Source organism: Neofelis nebulosa, chromosome 4, assembly GCF_028018385.1.
Source record: "Neofelis nebulosa isolate mNeoNeb1 chromosome 4, mNeoNeb1.pri, whole genome shotgun sequence".
NCBI lineage: Eukaryota > Metazoa > Chordata > Mammalia > Carnivora > Felidae > Neofelis > Neofelis nebulosa.
In genome coordinates this window covers 35,443,074-35,451,111 of record NC_080785.1, presented here as the reverse complement: position 1 = coordinate 35,451,111, position 8,038 = coordinate 35,443,074, and the positions used below count along the sequence as shown (strand labels likewise).

General features: G+C 35.2%; 1 long non-coding RNA gene across 1 annotated transcript; it reads left to right on the top strand.

Moving 5' to 3' along the window:
- The first annotated feature begins 314 nt into the window (after positions 1-314).
- On the top strand, positions 315-7,770 carry LOC131508393 (uncharacterized). The gene is made up of 3 exons (XR_009259991.1): positions 315-453; positions 4,594-4,674; positions 7,445-7,770. It is a non-coding gene; the product is annotated as an uncharacterized LOC131508393 (long non-coding RNA).
- The last annotated feature ends 268 nt before the right edge of the window (positions 7,771-8,038 follow it).

Sequence of the window (8,038 nt, the reverse complement as noted above, 5' to 3'; positions counted from 1 at the left end):
GCTTAGCTATTTGATGCCAGGATGTAAAAGGAATAGACAAATTAATGCCAAGGTCCTTTAAAGCCCTATGATTCTCTGACCTATTTGGTTTTCCCTTCTAGTTCACCTCTTAGGAAAGCTTTGAAAACTTTAAACAGATAATTAGACAACTACAGAAAGAACTCTAAAGCTACCCAACCATTCCTCTTATTCTACAATGGTACATCATAATGAAGAGTATCAATGTTCTAGGTGACAAAGGTCATATATATATAAGATAGGTAATAATCATACCATTATGTGTTAATAGCACACCATATCCCATCCTACTGTATTTGAACTTTCCATGAAAACAATAGCCTGTGGTGAAACAGCTTGTCATGGATACTAATGAAAAATTGCCTGAGACATCCTGATGGGATTCCTCCTGCATTCATTCTGCCCTTAAGGTCTGGGAATTCAGTGAACACAAAAGTAAGATTTTCCTGTCTCTTATATTTTGGCAAGATTGTATACAAATTCTGAATACTTCAAGTGGGAAAAGTAACATGTGCAGAATGGTTTTTAGAATACAATCATACATCGATTAATCATTTTAGAGTGCTGAATGGCCAGAGGACAGGTTGGTAGAGGGGACAGCCATTTGTTTTCGACACCAAAGTTATTTCAAACTTATGAACAAACAGATGTTCCTCTTTGTTTCTCGTTTTGTATAGCACCTTCCCTGTGGGAGCTGGGCAAAGTCCTACATAACAGAAATAGGCAAAATGCTTCCCTATGTAACCTTAATGTCCTCTAAAAATAATAGTGCATTATCATCACTGGAGCTGCCTCTTTCCAAAGACTCTATATAGTAGGTTTTTAAAACGTAAATGGGGGGAATGACTAAGAAATACAAAGAATCTTTGTAAGATAATAAAATAAGATTTGAATAATTATTATTCCAATTTGATTCTTCAACTTTGGGTCAATTTCTAGTGCTTTAATTAGCAAAATCAAAATAACAAAAAAAGGCAATTTCCTGTACTCTCTTAGGTGTTTTTTTTTTCATTTGCAGCCTGTAGCAATAATTATATTTTCCAAATGCAAAACACCTCATTTAAAATGGAAGCTTCCCAGAAGTTTGCCAACTCTTATGTCTTGAAGTAGCAGAAACAAGTAAACCTTTTTTTCTGACATCTTCCCCTGTTAAAACTCCTTTTGGCACACGCACTGAATGTGAATCAGCCACCGTGTAAATAAATTTCTGTGTCAATACTTCTTTTTTTCCAACACTTTTTATTGTAAAATAGTTTGCCTGCTGGAGTAAAAGAAAAAGAAAGGTTTAAAAGTCAAACTAGTAGCAAACTTCTAATTTATACCCTGCATGGATAGTCTTTAAGCCACAGTTGACTATGTGTGTGTGTGTGTGTGTGTGTGTGTGTGTGTATACACACACACACGTATGTATGTATGTATGTATGTAAGTATGTATTAGCTGGAAACAATTCATCAAGTTAGTTACCCCCTTTCCTTTCAAATCCACTTGTATTACTAAAAGGTTGAGTAAAGACCTCTGGGGAACAAGGGCAATTTTTGACATGGGTCTCAACAGATTAAACTATGCAGGGACAATATAGAATACATTGGAGCAATAACATTATCACATCATAGGCTGATTGAGAGGCATTTCCTTGCATTTCTGTCCTTTTACCATAAGCCAATAGTAGCCACAGGCATTTGACTGGAGAGCCTGGAGGATTGACAGGCCTGGCAGTCATTACACGCTGGATTGAATACTAGATTACTCCAAAGTGGCTGAGGGTCAGGGATCAGTGTGTTCCCTTTTGGCACTAAATGACTTTAATATCCTTACTGTATTAGTCAATTACTTTAAAGCTGCTGCTCTCTGAGCTCTCTCTGCCCCCCTGCAGTTTACTATGGACATTTGAATTGCTCCCATACTTAACCCCCACATCTGCTTTTAGCTGTCAAAAGAACAGTGCTATCAGTGGAGCTATTGACAATATGAAAAGAACTGAGATACTTGCTGGAAGTGTCAAGAGGCTCTTTCTTTTGGCTGCTTAGTTTAAAAAAATAAAAAACTAAATAACTCAGTTATAAAGGTGGTCCTCAGAGAAAAGGAATTCAGCATCTTTTAACCCACTGGCATGTAAAGTGGCCAATAGGAAGAAAATGGTGGAGTTAACTTTATTTTTTACCACTTACTTCCATCAACTATGCATCATCTACGTGAGTTTTTATTAACTTTTGTGAACACACACTTTGAATACAACTGTGAAAGAGTGAGCACCTGAGTGAGGGCCAATATCAAAGTCTTTATTTCATTTCACAACGGTTCCAGTGATAGTGGAGAATTATACTGCACTTCTCAATTTATTGGTGCAACACAGTGAAGAATTTTATATCACAGCCACTGAACTTTAAAAGGTCTGGTGTGGCTTGGTGTTAAACCAACATGTCTAGATTAAATATGGACTAAGCTGATTTGAAATTTAAAACTACTTGAAAGTCATGCCTTCAGTGTTTCAGAAAAAGTGATATGATTCCCACACGGGAGCACATCTGTTGAGCTGGCCCTGACTTTATGTGTGTACATGTATACAGTCTGCTTACATGTGAGTATCTGTGAGTGCTTGTAAGTCACAGTGCTGTGTAATAATAAAGGAAATTGCTGAAAGATTCTTAAGAGCTATTTCATGTAGAAATTAAAAGATGAGACAGAAACTTAAAGATTAACACATTGCCATTAGCTTACACCGAAAATATGGGAAAACCACTGATTTCCTACTTACAGAACCTCCTTTCAGGAAGATCTAATGATTTGATCAAAAAGTATTCATTAACTGGGGCAGCTGGTGGCTCAGTCAATTAAGCATCTGACTCTTGATTTTGGATCAGGTTATGATCTCTGGGTTCCTGAGATCTAGCTCCCCCTGTAGGGCTTAAGATCCTCTCTCCCTCCCCCCCACCTCTCTCTCTCTCTGCCCCTCCCTACCACCTATCCCCCCAACCCAGCACTAGCATACCTGAGAGCTCTAGCTCTCTCTCAAAATAAGTAAACAAACAACAACAAAAAAGAATACTCCTTAACTGTTCTGCTAAGTTTCCATTGTTGATTTTAATTTTTGTGTATACTAAATTATATACAGATATAAGCAATTCTTCACAACATAAAATTTAAGCTAAAGCTTTATTTTCCTAAATTAGTGATTGGATTAACAAACACAATGGAAACTTTTTTTCACTTGTATCCAAACATTTGAACCTCTGAGGCTATGATTTCAGTGACCATCCATCTCTCTTCCCTAGAAAAGATTCTAATCAGGCATGAAAATGTATCACAAAACACTAGGTCAGGAGAAACACAACAGAGCCAACCCAAGACAAAATTGATAAAGAAATCAAAGTTTAGACTTCAAAGTCATTAGAAACAACAGTTTTGTCATCAGTAGCATTTTTAAGACAGTATAAAGGAGAAATAGCATGAAATTACAAGATTTGGGAACTGATCCACATTATTTGCTAAACATAAAACTTTTAATTGTTGAAAATGGTACCATCCTGACCCTAAAGATTTAAAATATGCCTTTAACTTCCAAAAAATACATGTTTCCAAATCTTATAATTTCAAGCCATTTTCCCCTCAACTAAAATATAATTTTTATTAGTCTAGCTTTTATGAGCATAGATCTTGTAAATAAACAGGGAATAAGCTACATATACTTGAGTTGTTAAAAGCTGATTATGACTCGTATCATAGGAAAGCAGAGAGAAGACAATAATATGTATTTCTTTTCAATGGACATCTACTAAAAATATAAAGATTTGCCTTGGGAAACGATTTTGCTCATTTAAAATTTAGTCAGCAAAGGACCTTTACAAACTTAATACCTCTTGGCAATTATGGGTCATTAGCACTTTCCATTCATTTATATTTTGTTGTGTTTTGGGAATTGAGTATTCTGGGGAAGAAAGGTAGCCTGACAAGAAAGCGATTGAGTCAGCCCCCTTGATAGTTGGGATGACAGAAGGTGAAGAACTGTAGCTGCAGCTGACAACTTCTTTAATATGAATCACTTATAAATATTTACAATTCATAATTCAACAATAACTCTATGGGTAGCACATAAACAGAAGTATGTGATGGTTTGTTTGGAATCCTTATCATTACTGTTTTGAAAGGAGCATGTTTCTATTAGGAATTGTTTTTAACCAATTCATTTGGAAAAGTTTATTCTTTCACTGTTTCTAATAGATAACTTCCTCTTGCAGCTTACCTATCACATTTTATCTTTGTAAGAAACATAGTTTGCATTACCAAAGATTACCTTCCTCTGCAATCTGTCATGATGTTTAGGTGGATGCACTTAAATTATACTTCCACTAGAATATATTACAAATTAAGTAATTTTTTGGCAATACCATACCCTAGCTATCTTTTAAAGATAAGAATGATCAAAAAATAATAATAAAATAAAATAAAAATAATAAATAATAAAGATAAGAATGATCATCACTGCAAAATATACAAAGTAAAATTCTGTGGACTGTCTTCTGAAATACAAAAATCTACAAAAATCTGTTGGTGTTGTATCTAATTTTCATTTTCAGAGATTTCATTATTGCTTCCCTGATGTAACCAGGAGGATTTAAATAACCAATGGGGGTGGATACTCCTTTCTTTCTGACCTGGTGAGTAATGAGGTAGACAACCCCCTAACCCATTATGCTTTCAGTTGTGGAGTGGGAGTGCAGTTAACTTTCATAGCATAGAAAAAAGTACATATCATTTATGACAAGGAAATATAAAGCATGTAGAATTATAATCTATGCATTTTAACATCTTTACTCAGCAATTACATAGCAAATTAACTAACAACCAGGATCTTTAAGAGTTTCCTCTCTATTAAAGCACAAAATATGAATATTCTATATTCACATGTGTAGTACATCATTCAATACTTCTTGATTTTAGAAAGAACACTGTAATTTCTGAAACAGAACACATCACCAGAAGGTACATTGGTTTTAAAAATAGACTTCCTTAAAGTAGTGAGAAAAGTTTACTTTACAAGTCAGATAAATACGGGTGAGAAAGCTTTTTAAAAATGTGATCTTTTCCTTAACAATTATTTCTGAATCCTTCCTGCTTTTTTTATGAAAATGAATATGCACGCAAGTATGTGCACACGTGTGCATGTTTAGTAATTCTGGCATAAAGAAATTGAGAGTTACTTGGGGAAGTATCGTTAGAATTATTTGAAACATCAATTTCCCTTTGAATTTGTATCATACAACAATAAAAAAATGCGGAATTTGCTTGTCATGTATCACACTTCAGTATGTAAACAATTTACTGAGTAGCTTTGCATGAGAGTAGGGCTCAATAATTTTCGGTCTGAAAATGACATACACAAATAAAGGAACTAAAGCATGGAAAGTAACATATTTTGGTCTTATGACTAATGGTAACCTGGTGCTATTGAATTACTGAACTGTGTCTGAGAACTAATGAGAAAATTTTCCCAGGGGAATCTTTATCCAGTGCACTTGGAGAGCACCTCAGGGACCTATTCTGAGTCTGTCACCTTCCCCGTCTCATTGACACTCCACTTCTTTACCACCATTACACTGTGCAACCATTTCACTTCACACCTCACGATTAGAATATTAAAAGGAGAGAATACTATACGACTTGTTCCAGATAGCAGAGTTGTTTTTGACACTTAGAATAGAAATTGTCACCAGAATATCACAAAGACATGAGAGTCTCCAACTGAGTAGAACATTCTAAAGCTTAAAGCTATTTTATTTTACAGCTAATGAAAACTTTTCAAGAAATCTCTTAATGGCACATAATTCATTTACTCAGAGTTATTTAAGGGCTGCATAATTTTAACCACAAAGAATAATTGTACTTTTACAGTTACAAAAAAATGATTCTGCCATAGAATTCAGCTTGGACCATTATTCTATTGATCTTTTGTTGGTTATTGTTTCATTTGACCTTATTGTATACTTGGATAGAAGATACGTGCCTAGACAGAGGGTGGCATTCTTGTATTGGGCAGTGGTTAAGATTAGCACTGTTACCCACAGACGTCTTACTGTAGCAAACAAGTAGTAGTGAACAAAGACAGTGTTATTACTTCTAGAACTAAGAGTGATATACTTAATGGGACACTCCTACTTTCTGACACAAAGGAACAAAGAAGGGGGAAAGATAAGACCTTTTAAGAATCTCTTCCCCTGGGGCGCCTGGGTGGCTCAGTCGGTTAGGCATCTGACCAGCTCAAGTCATGATCTCATGTTCTGTGAGTTTGAGTCCTTTATTGGGTTCTGTGCTGATAGCTTGGAGCTTGGAGCCTGCTTCAGATTCTGTGTCTCCCTCTCTCTCTCTGCCCTTCCCCTGCTCACGTTCTGTCTCTCATTATTAAAAATAAACATAAAGAAAAATTTTTTAATAAAATAAAATAAAAAAAGACTGTATTCCACTATTACAATGCTATATATTTATATTTGTTTTTGTAACAAATAATTATTTAGGGAATTCTCTTCTGAAAGATAAGAGCTACTTTTTTTTTTAATCAGAAGCAAAATCCCTTCCACCAAAAAGATAAAAATAGTGCTGATATGTTATTTTTGCCTTTCAAAAAACATGATGACTGCCTCTGTGGCTGGATTTACTATATTCCTGTAGCAGAGTAAGCATTTTATTTCTATTGCTGAGGTCTGGCTACTAAATTAAGAGCACTGCACAATGACACAAAAGACCCTCCCATGTATACTTTGGGTTGGAATTTCTGAGTTCTGCCAATGACCTTAGCAGTTATCTGTGTATTTTGCAAAATATAATTTGCATAATAAATAATATTCTCTTATTTACATTTTTTTTCATGTTTATTTGTTTTGAGAGAGAGAGGGAAAGACAGAGTGTGTGTGCCCATGCAAGTGAGCAGGGGAGGGGCAGAGAGACACGGAGAGAGAGAATCCCAAGCAGGCTCCTCACTGTCAGCTCAGAGCCTGAAGTGGGGTTTGATCTCATAAACTGTGAGATCATGACCTGAGCCAAAATCAAGAGTCAGACACTTAACCAACTGAGCCATGCAGGTACCCCAATAAAATCCTCTTATCAATATTACTGCTACATTTGCCAATTAGCCAATTTGTACTCTTTTTAACAAGTGGTCAAATTCATATATCTACAACATGGTCAAATGTAGAAAAATATTAGAGACAAGATTCTACAGAATGATAAACTTCCTTCCATTCTCCTTCAATAACAAAGCCTCTGTTTTCTATAGCTTAATCTTATTTCATTATTGGAACTCAATTGGGCTAGAAAAGAATGTAGTCCTGGTCCGGTCACTCAGGTTTACACTATGAATGTGCATGCTAGAATTCGGCATTTTTAAAATTTTCATTCCTGAATTGGCCTGATATATTGTTATTTGCATTTCAGAACCTTATTGCAAAACACTAAGTGGATAAATGTAAATTCTGAAGTTCCCTGGTTTTCTCCAGGACACACTCAGAAAGATTCATCACTCTGACAAAAGTTTAAATGCTTATAATCCATTTGTAATGGAGCATTTGGGATGGAATTAATATGGAGAACTACCCATTTTGAGGGAAGACTTATGGAAAAATTATCAGTTCAATATGGTAAGTCCAGGGAAAAAGAAAGGAATGAATTGGACTCAACATCCTGGTGTCATTTGTTTCCAGTGTTCACTGAGCATCATTTTGCTACCTCTGATCCACTCTACATCATAAGAGGTGATCTTACCCCTTTGTCTCATGGATTTTTTTCCATTGCAAAAAAAAGGCATACAAGAGCTAAATTTGTGCTCTTTTCCTCTGCTATGAATCTAAAAACATTGTTCTTTTGATATATAATGTAGGTCTGTTACCATGTCTATTAATTTAATGTGATAGAAGCAAAAGAAAAGGACCAGAAAGCTCTAATTTCTGGCTTAATATTTGTATTTAAGTACTCAAGGATTAAAGTGATATTTGGCAAGTTGACTTTAGAATGCTTTTCCACATAGTATCT